The following is a 10,567-nucleotide window of genomic DNA, read 5'->3' on the forward strand; positions in this document are numbered from 1 at the left end:
CCTTGAAAATTATTTCAAGGACTTGGCTCTGATCTTGACATAGAATCAAAAGCCCCTGGATGGTTTTTGAGAATTGAATGACATGATTTCTTTTAAGTATGGAAAGGATAACTAGGTGCTTAGAGATGGGTATAGAATGACAAGGGTGGAAGCAAGGTGACCTATTAGACTCTTGGCTTAGAGCGGGTTAAAGTGGTGAAGGTTTCGTAGGAATCACTTGTATGGGACAAACAATAGTATATTACTTCATATTATCAAACTGGCAGCTCATTACACATTTGATATTTTATTTTCTATAACGTGCAGGTTTAAAATATCAGTATACTTGAGACTTGGACCAATTTAATTACAAAAACATACTGCAATATTTATTAAACAACCACACTGATGTGGTTAATAAACCTCTTTTTATTTCTGCATATATTAGTAGGCTAATAACTCAAAAGAATAGTTACGATACCAATCAGGAACAATCTGAAATCCTACTTTGTCTAGCAACAGAATAGCAGATTGATTATGACACGTCTGTTTGGTGTAGAGTGAAATCACATTGCAACTGGATTTTACATTATATATTCTTTTCATTATACTTTAAATGAGTACATCCAAATGATTAGAGTGGCTAGTGGAATAAATTGATAGATGAGTGAATTTCTCTACCATCACCAAATTTCCTCATTATGCTTAAGTACTTTAGAAGTCTCTAAGCAGTGTATGTTCTTTTCTAATCATCACTTAATTGGCTTTGTTAAAGGTTTACTTTAGCTTCCAAAAATACCAATATTGAGTGAAAGAAATAATATAACTCACATTCTTCCAGTCTATGGCATTTTTTGAAAATATATAAATATGAATGCAACTTGCTTTAAAATATTTGAGTTAACAGGGCATCATTGAAAATAACTGCAGAAAATAGGTGCGTAAGTGCAGAAATGTTATCTTTATGGCCTGAGAGAATTAAGCTACCTCTTAAAACTCTTAACATTTCTAAGGGGAGTGGCTCATAACCCAGAGAGAAATACTGTGACTGAAATAAAGTACCTTATAAAAGAGATTTTAAAGTAATGGAATCTAGACTCCAGTTTTTTTTTCTTACATATTCACTTTAAGGGTAAATACAAGACAATGAGAGTCTATTACTACTCATAATGATAATAATTATAGTATACATTATTATAATGTTTATTAATAATGTGTTCACCAAATATGATAGTAATACATATAAATACATATAAATTCATGCATGTGTGCACACACACCAAAAAAAAAAAAAAGCTTAATTCTCACAGTAATAATTGAAAAAGGCTCTATATTATTTTTATCTTAAGGTGAAAAAAATGGTTCAGACCTGTGATTTGACCAGGATCGTGACCTTAATAAATAGCAGTTCTGGAGCTGGGTCAACTTTACCCGGCTGAAGAATGCTTTTGCTGAGTTCTGTCTATAAATTATTGTATGAAAATTGGGAAGACATTTCTGAATATTTTCTTTCTTTTTCTAAGGTCAAGCACTTAATTGGTGACCTACCTGAGGATATATCCTATCTATTTTTTAAAAAAGAAAAAAAAACATTATATTTTTATAAGCTACAGTAAAAGAACTTGTTTATAATGACTTATCTATGAAGGACCTTGGGCTAAACATACTTAAGGGAAAATAGTGTTTTCTCAAAACTTGAAGATTTTCTGTTAAGATTTTTCTCTGAAGAACTGTTCTAGGATTGCTTATGCAAAGTGAGCTGAGTTAATAAAATGGATTATTATGTGCACCGACAGGGAGCTATAAATACTAAGTTTATTATTTTTGCCAATAAATAATTACATTTGTACCTCACTCTAAAATGTACTGAATCATTTACTTGCATTTGCTTCCAAAGCTCTTTTGAGCAGCCTGTAAGAAATCCTTGGTTTAGATATAGAAGTAGCATGTGAAAACAGCAGTGAATTATTAAAGTATGCACACTGGTTTATGAAGATATAGACTGTAATCAAAGCATTTTTCTTCTCCATGCTTAGTTTGTTGCTTACCAAAGAAATATCTTCTTGGCCAGATACTTAGGCAAGAGGAAAGTTACCCTAATTTTGGATCACCAGGGAAAATGTCAAGTGTTCAAGCTCACAAAAATAATAGCATTCATTGGAACTTGGGACATTTGACATATATGATTGGAACTCTGAATATATAAGAATTGAAATAACATGGAAAAATAATAACACTGTATAGCCTAATTACTAAACATTGAAATCAACAATATATGATTGTCAGCAATTATCTGAAATATCTTTTTATTTGTACTTGATAAATTATCAAAAATGTAGGCTTAAATTTTTTTCAGGAAAAAATTCTATCTTATATTGAATTTTTATGAATGCAGTATGTTTTCTTGATATAATGACAAAAAAACCTTTGGATTTTTTTTTTTTAGAAATCCTGTTTTCGTTGATTTTGGTTTTGTCAGAGGATCCCAACTAGACAATAATAGCAGAATATTAGTGATGTAAATAATAAATAATTTCAGTGGGTTGAAAGGCATTAAAATAATAATTCATAACCTCATAATGATATGAAAGATAGTTGATGACTACTGGGAACAATTTATGCAAATGGTAAGTATATTTAAAGAGAAAGAATTAGGTATGTGTCATCTCTTGCCTCTACTGAGTGAATCTAAGGACAAAACATTTAATGAGAGCTGGTTGCTTTATATTTTTTTTTATTTTTTTAATGTTTTTATTTACTTTTGAGAGAGAGAGAGAGAGAGAGAGAGAGACAGAGGGTGAGTGGGGGAGGGGCAAAGAGAGAGGTAGACAGAATCTGAAGCAGGCTCCAGGATCTGAACTGTCCCCACAAAGCCTGATGTGGGGCCCGAACACACCACCAGGAGACCACGACGTGAGCCAAAGTAGGATGCTTAACTGATTGAGCCACCCAGGTGCCCTGACCAGTTGCTTTATATTTAAAAGAAGCATCATGAATAGTAAACTCAGGGAAATTGATTAGAAAGGTAATATTTTACAACCCTTGATGAAAATTAATTGAACCAGGCAATAGTCATCAACATTTGTCATATTGGTGATAGGTTGAGTTGAACTTTTTAATGAGTGGATTGGAAAAACATCACCAGAACTCCTTATTCTGAGGTAAGTTTAAATTCCAAAGGCAACTTCCAGATAAACCTTTGGTTTTAAAATTTTAAATATTAAAACACTCTCTTCTCCTGAAATTACCAAAATAAAAGAAAAATAGGAAATTTAACTTCAATACTTAAAACACTGAGAAATATCTACAACAAGTGGTACAATAAATTGGAAATGAATGAATACATGAATGAGTGAATGAATGAATTTATGAATCAATGAATCAATCTCAAATGAAGTAAAAATAAAGCAATGGTGAATATATCTTGTTATCTCAACACAAATATTCACTATAAATGATCTGATTACAGTCACTGTTGAGTATCTAATCTGACACAGTGAAGACCAGAATTTAGCTCTGTGGCATAATTCCCCAGGCCATAAACCAGGTTCCTGAATCAAATTGGTAACATTCATATTTAATATTGTAGAACAAACAGCACTCTTTTCTTATTGGAATACACACTCTGAATATTTTGTTTTGTCTTTCTTGCTGCAATGTTTCTGACAAAACTACAGATACCTTTCCACTATTATAGCATCGCATACAGCAACACTTTTAACCGAAGAACTCATTTGACAGTAAATGAAGTGTGGCAATGGGCCCTCACTCTTGGAATTCACCAGGATTGCCATGCTCCCCATCATCTTGAAGCAGTTAGCTTAATGGAATGGTGGAATGTCTTTTGAAGATTCAGTTACAGTGCCAGCCAGGTGGCAACACCTTGCTGGGCTAGAGCAGTATCTGCCAAGATTAGATATATGCTCTAAATTAGCATCCAAAGTATGGTGTTACTTTTCTCATAGCCTGAATTCATGGGTCTGGGAATTAAAGGATGGAAATGAAAATCGCTTCTCTCCTTCATATCCTGGAGATTCAGTAGCGAAGTACTTGCTTTCTACCCCCATGACTTTAGACTCTGCTGGACTAGAGGTCTTAGTTCCAAAAGGAGAAATATTTCCACCAGGGAACACAGTAATGATGTCAATAGACTAGAAATTAAAACTACTTCCCGGTCACAATGGATTTTTCATGTGATTGAATCAATGATTAAAAAGAAAAGAAAAGAAAAAGGTTATTCTGATTCTGCATGATTGATCCTGAGTACCAACGGGGAATTGGGTTGCTACTCCACAATGGACATGAGGAGAAGGAGTGTTTCATTTATATACACAGAGACAAACATGGTTACCTTCCCAGAATTTATTTCTGTGTCAGGGCAGATGACACAACACACTCACCCATGAACGTAAATATAGTGTATTTAGTACTCACAACAAACTGAAGATTAACACCAGCTGAAGAGCTCATACAGGGGTCAGAGAAAAAAGGAGAACAAAGGGTGCTCAACAGGGGAGAGTTCCCACAAACAATCAAGAGGCTGCAACTAGCTGAAATTCCCTTCATACTCAAAAATCAAAGGACGTGTGCTGGGCTTTTAAATTCCTTGGTTGCCCAGATGTGGAGCATGCAGAGATCTACAAGCTATTAATGGTGAGGTGAAACTCCATCAAAAATGGAGTTATCCTCTTAATTGTAAGAACATCCCCTATAGCATCTCTTAGTACTCTCATAGCTTGTGATTAAACTCATTGAAAAAGTACAACAACCCAACAACCAAGGCGAGACTAATAATAATGGCCCAGAATTTTTAGGAATGAATGTTTCAGTAACCCTGCTAGGCAATGTAACAACCAACTGAGGCGCTCACTAGGTATATGAGAACTATGAAGTGAATAGACATTATTCATAAATGTGAACTATGTAACCAGTTCCAGAAACTAGGGCAATAACAGTTATAATAGTTATAACTTCTTTATTTTGATTTGAATGTCTGTGTGTGTGTTGTTCTGCATCATTTTATCATAGCATAATATGTTTGCTTACTAGTTAACTTTCTAAAATGATATTTATGTACCAGGAAGTCAAAGTGAATTACCTAGTAACAATGAACATCACCCAAAGATTCAAAGGGGTTTGCATCCTCTTTTCGGAAGAACGGATAGTGTCTAATTTTCAGATATACATGGGATTTGTGTATTACGCTAGGAGAAAGCTTGACACAGTTATTGTCTTTATTAGATATTAAGTCTAGTCTTCTAGTTTGAGGAAATGCATACGGGCAGCAATGCCAAGATGGCAAGGGGTAGAACACAGTGCTTTGCAATGTGTCCACTTGCTAGGCTGGACTAGGTTTCCCAGAATTCTCTTCCAAGAACGTTTCTGGTTAGAGTGGACTACAATACAACATTCCTTTGTGAGATCTGGATCCTGGAAGTTAAACAGCAACAACTTTTGTATCACACACAAGTGTTACTCACCTAACTCACCTGACTGGCTTGCAGCAGTGGGTAGGCATGCAATTGCCTGCTGTCCTTAGGATCTTCCTCCAATTTGGCCAAATCTTGGCTCAGATGTGTGTGTTTATCTCCATAATGATGTGTTCTGCAATCTGCAGGATGTGCATGCCACAGTAGGTCAGAGGCAATACACAATGACATGATTTCAGTCTACACTCCTTAACTTCAGCTCATGCTTGTGGGGCCAACTTTTTCTTACTTTCCTGTAATAAATATCTATCTTTCCGGCTATCTCATCTGTGGATTTCAACTTTTGGCATCAGATACTAAGACAGACCGTAGTCTCACTGTAAATGCTAAAGTCATAACATTTCATGAAGAAAACGTGGGAGGAAATCTTCATTGTCTTAGGGTAGGGAAAGAATTCTTATGGCAATTTTTAGGAAAACTATTAACAAAATTGTCTAAATTGACTTCAACATAGTTAATAAAAAAATCATGTTTTTAAAAAACCACTGTTGATAAAATGAAAGGCAGGTAAATACTGGGAGAACATAACTACAATATGTACATTTTACAACAACTTCATCTCAAAAGAATATCCGCAACTCAACAAGACAACTCACCTAAATAAAAAAGGGCAAAATATATCAACAAACAATTCAGAAAGAAAATAGATGAAAAGCCAGTAGTTATAGAAAACATATTCAGTATCATTTGTCATTAAGAACATTCATTTAATAAAATTTTAATGCTTATTTATTTTTGAAAGAGAGTGAGAGAGAGAGAGAGAGAGAGAGAGAGAGAGCCAGGGAGGGGCAGAGAAAGAGGGAGACACAGAATCTGAGGCAGGCTGTAGGCTCTGAACTTCCAGCACAAAGCCCGATGTGGGGCTCAAACCCACAAACTGTGAGATCATGACCTGAGTTGAAGTCAGAACCTTAACTGACTGAGCCACTCAGGCTCCCGAAGAACATGCATTTTAAAGCCACAATGAAAAACCAGTACATATTCATTAGAATGGCTAAAATGAGGCACACCTCAGTAGCTCAGTCAGTTAAGTGTTCAACTCTTAATTTCAGTTCAGGTCATGATCTCACAGTTCCTGAGTTCAAGTCCTTCATGGGGCTCCATGCTGACAGCACATTGCCTGCTTGGGAGTCTCTCTCTCCCTCTCTCTGCCTCTCCCCCGATCACCTGTTTTCTCTCTCAAAATAAATAAATATGCTTAAGAAAAAAAAAAAGAATGCTAAACTGAAAAAGAGAATGACAATACCAAATATTGGCAAAATATTAGTCACAAAGACTTCCTGGAAATGTAAAATATAGGCACTTTGGAAAACAATTCAGCACTTTTAAATAAGTTAAACATACACATACCTTGTGACTCAGTATATAATCTTAGATATTTATTTAAGAAAGAGAAAAGTTCACAGAACTGTAGGCAGTTTATAAAACAAACTCCCATTGTCCATTGGTCAAGAGAGTTAATATCTATTAAAGGCCTGGCATCCAGGGTCACTCAGAGTTTGTGGCTCCTTTTTTGTTTAAGCTGAAACAACACAGTCAGTTTTAATATCCCTTGGACAAGTGCTCTTATTCTGGAACATTTTCTTTAAAAGAAAATCTTCAATTTTCTTCTGAGAATATGTTTCAGAAAATGTTTTGTGTGACTTGAAATTGATCCAGTCAAATCAAAATACCAATTACAGTTCTTTGCTTATGACACTTTGCTTCTTCAAAAGACCATAATAAATGATTACTAGGGCAATTTATAATTTATCATCTAAAATTATGCTTGTTTAGTGTTTATTGTTATCATTTCTAAGTGTATAATACTTCTGAAGTTAAGTTTAAATATTGAGGATAGGAGTATATATTTAGACTGAGATAGATATATGTAAACAGTTTTTATAGATATATTATTAAATGACAGTGTGTAGGAAAAAAGGAAAATAAATGTACCTAGTTGTCCTTTTGATACTTATTGAGTATATTAGATTTAGCTTGTTTGTGAGTACATATTGAGGTTGACTAAGAAACATAAAATTGAGTAATATGTCCAACTCTTCCTTATTACATTAAAAAGTGGCTACTAAGCAGTACCCATATTTAAATATTGGTCAAATCACTATAAGTGCATCATTTGGAACTTACAGAATTCTCACAATTTTTTAAAGTTTATTTATTTATTTTGAGAGAGAGAGACAGAGAGACAGAGAGACAGAGAGACCAAGAGCAGGGGAGGGGCAGAGAGAGAATCCCAGGCAGGCACCACACATTCATTGCAGAGGTTGACGTGAGACTTGAACTCACAAACCGTGAGATCATTACTTGAGCTGAAATCAAGTCAGATGTTTAACCAACTGAGCCACCCAGGTGCCCCATAATTCTCACAAATTTTAATTTACTACTTAGATATTCTGTACAAATTAAGGAGAGACAAACTGTAACAAAAGTCTACTGTATATTTAAATGTAAAATTAACTTAAATACAAGACTTTTTCTTTTTAATTTGGAAGGGTCAGATGCTCCTAAAATTATACATAAGATGCATAATTATACATAATTATATACAAGAATTAAAATTTTTAATGTATCAGCTATAATCAACATAAATAATGTGCAAGTGGGGAGGAGCTATAATTGATTTAATTCTGTTTACTATTCTAATTTCAAAACAAGAGGCTATTTATGGAGTTGTCATGTTCTTATGTTTCATTCTCAAGGTACCTGTACAGATGAGAGAGAAATATCCAGGTTTTGACACAGAACCATTGTACTCCTTTTTACTATTCTCCACTCCCTCTTACCTGGCAGGATTCTGAGAACATTTGTAAATCACTGCCATCTATGTAGAAAGACACATGATGGCCCACAGGTCACCAGGGGAGGTTGTAAACAGGCAAGTCTTAGTAGTCATGTCAGGAATGTCATTATTCTTGGGCAAGTGGGGAATAGAATGAATGGATCCAGCTCATCAGGAATGAAATTCATTAACTTATGTGACGGGAAATAAACAGTAGTGAAACTTCCAGAGGTAACCACTCAGTTTATGTACATCTTCTATATATGTATTTTTCTCAAGTGTCCAAGGATGGTAGGTTATCGTCTTCATTTAAATGTCTACCCAGGCCTAATGATCAGTGAGCAACAAGAGTCTAGTTTTTTGTTTTGTTCTGTTTTAATTGAGCTTTAACCTCTGCCCGTAATGCAATGTTTGGCCTGGAGTTATGCTTAATATATTTTTCATTAATGAAATCAATATGGAGATAAGTGAATGAACTCACAGGTGTTTCTTCAGGCAAAATACAAATCTTATCTAGCAAATGATTTTTGTTCTACCACTTTATTTGTAGTATTTCAAATATTAAGGAATTTTTTATGTTGAAACAATTGATTTCATAATAAGTAACTTAACTAATGCTAATTTATTAAAGTTATACAAGTATCTGAAACAAGGCTTAGTTGTTTGCTTTTTTCTAGAAGTTTTGTGGTTTCATGTCTCATGTAGTATTTAGTTGTTTGTCTAAACAATGTCTGTCACAATTTCTGTGGTGTTGGAACAAAATTAGAAATAAAAATATTTCTTATCTTAAAGCTTTCTATTTAATTATTGTATAAACTTAAGGATAAATGCTGTAACAATTTAGGAGTGTACATATCATGCAGACACAATAGTTTATGCTGCAATATATATACAATGAACAAATAATTGCCTGAAAAGATGTTTTTATATATGTTGTTGAAAAATGTCATGACTCTTGGACATTAAAACAAATTACTTAATTTTTAAGTCAAACTATCTGGTCTTACTAAGGCAATAAGTTTCCTTTTAGAGATGTGTGTTTAACTTCTGATTATATTTACATAATCACTTACTATCTTATGTGTACTGTAAATTTCTAAAAATCCATCACTTAGGCACCCTGATCTCTAATAGTTATCTTTTCAATAACAAGAGTTTTAGACTATGAGAGCTATAATTGATCACATAATGACTACTCCATTCATCTACATATTCACAATGTTCTCAAATATAACATATGGAAATCTCCAGGTAAGCAGAATATACACTTTTATTTTTCAACGTTTTTTTTTTTATTTATTTTTGGGACAGAGAGAGACAGAGCATGAACAGGGGAGGGGCAGAGAGAGAGGGAGACACAGAATCGGAAACAGGCTCCAGGCTCCGAGCCATCAGCCCAGAGCCTGACGCGGGGCTCGAACTCACGCACCGCGAGATCGTGACCTGGCTGAAGTGGGACGCTTAACCGACTGCGCCACCCAGGCGCCCCCAGAATATACACTTTTAAAACAAAACAACACAACTGACAAGATGTCAGATCTCTTTCGTGTAGGCCATTGAGGCGATGCCCAGGCCTGGCAGGGATGTGTGGCCTGCCGCACCCCCTTTGCACGCCCTCTCTGGTCTCGCACACAATGGCCCACAAGCAGATCTACTACTCGGTCAAGTACTTCCGGGAGCACTGTGAGTACCGCCATGTCGTGTTATCGAGAACTTTCCAAACAAATACCGAAAACCCATCTGATAGCTAACGGGGAGTGGAGGAGACTTGGTTCAACAGACTCCAACGGAGGCTTGGCTGGGTTCAGTATGTGATCCAGGAGCCAAACCTGCATATTCTTCTCTTTAGATAACCTCTTCCAAAAGATCGGCAAAAATGAAGTATCTGGGGATCATCGATTAAATCTTTTTCAACTGTAATGTATATGTGTATATTAGGTAGTATTCAGTGAATACTTGAAAAAGTGTACAAATCATTCACCCATACCTGCATGTGAGCTGTATTCTTCACAGCAACAGAGCTCAGTTAAATGCAGCTGCAAGGTTACCGCACAGTGTTTAAGATGAAATTTCTTCTGGTCAGTTTTTCTCTTAAGATAAGTATCTCTTTGACTTTGCCTGTTACTTTTGGTAAATAAAGTTTGTATGCTGCATTCATCAAAAAAAATTTTTTTGTATATCTGTAAATGTGTAAGATGCCTTCAAATAGTTATTTTGCCCAAAGTGTTTTAGCAGATTGTCATTGTAAGTATATATGTATAAAAACCACTTAAAAATTTTTTAACATTTATTCGAGTGACAGAGACAGAGTGTAAGAAGG

At 34.9% G+C, this 10,567-nt stretch overlaps 1 pseudogene; it reads left to right on the forward strand.

The window, feature by feature from the left end:
* Positions 1 to 9,881: 9,881 nt before the first annotated feature.
* On the forward strand, positions 9,882 to 10,127 carry LOC131508769 (cyclin-dependent kinases regulatory subunit 2-like; annotated as a pseudogene).
* The last annotated feature ends 440 nt before the right edge of the window (positions 10,128 to 10,567 follow it).

The sequence above is a fragment of the Neofelis nebulosa genome, chromosome 1, assembly GCF_028018385.1.
Source record: "Neofelis nebulosa isolate mNeoNeb1 chromosome 1, mNeoNeb1.pri, whole genome shotgun sequence".
Taxonomy (NCBI): domain Eukaryota; kingdom Metazoa; phylum Chordata; class Mammalia; order Carnivora; family Felidae; genus Neofelis; species Neofelis nebulosa.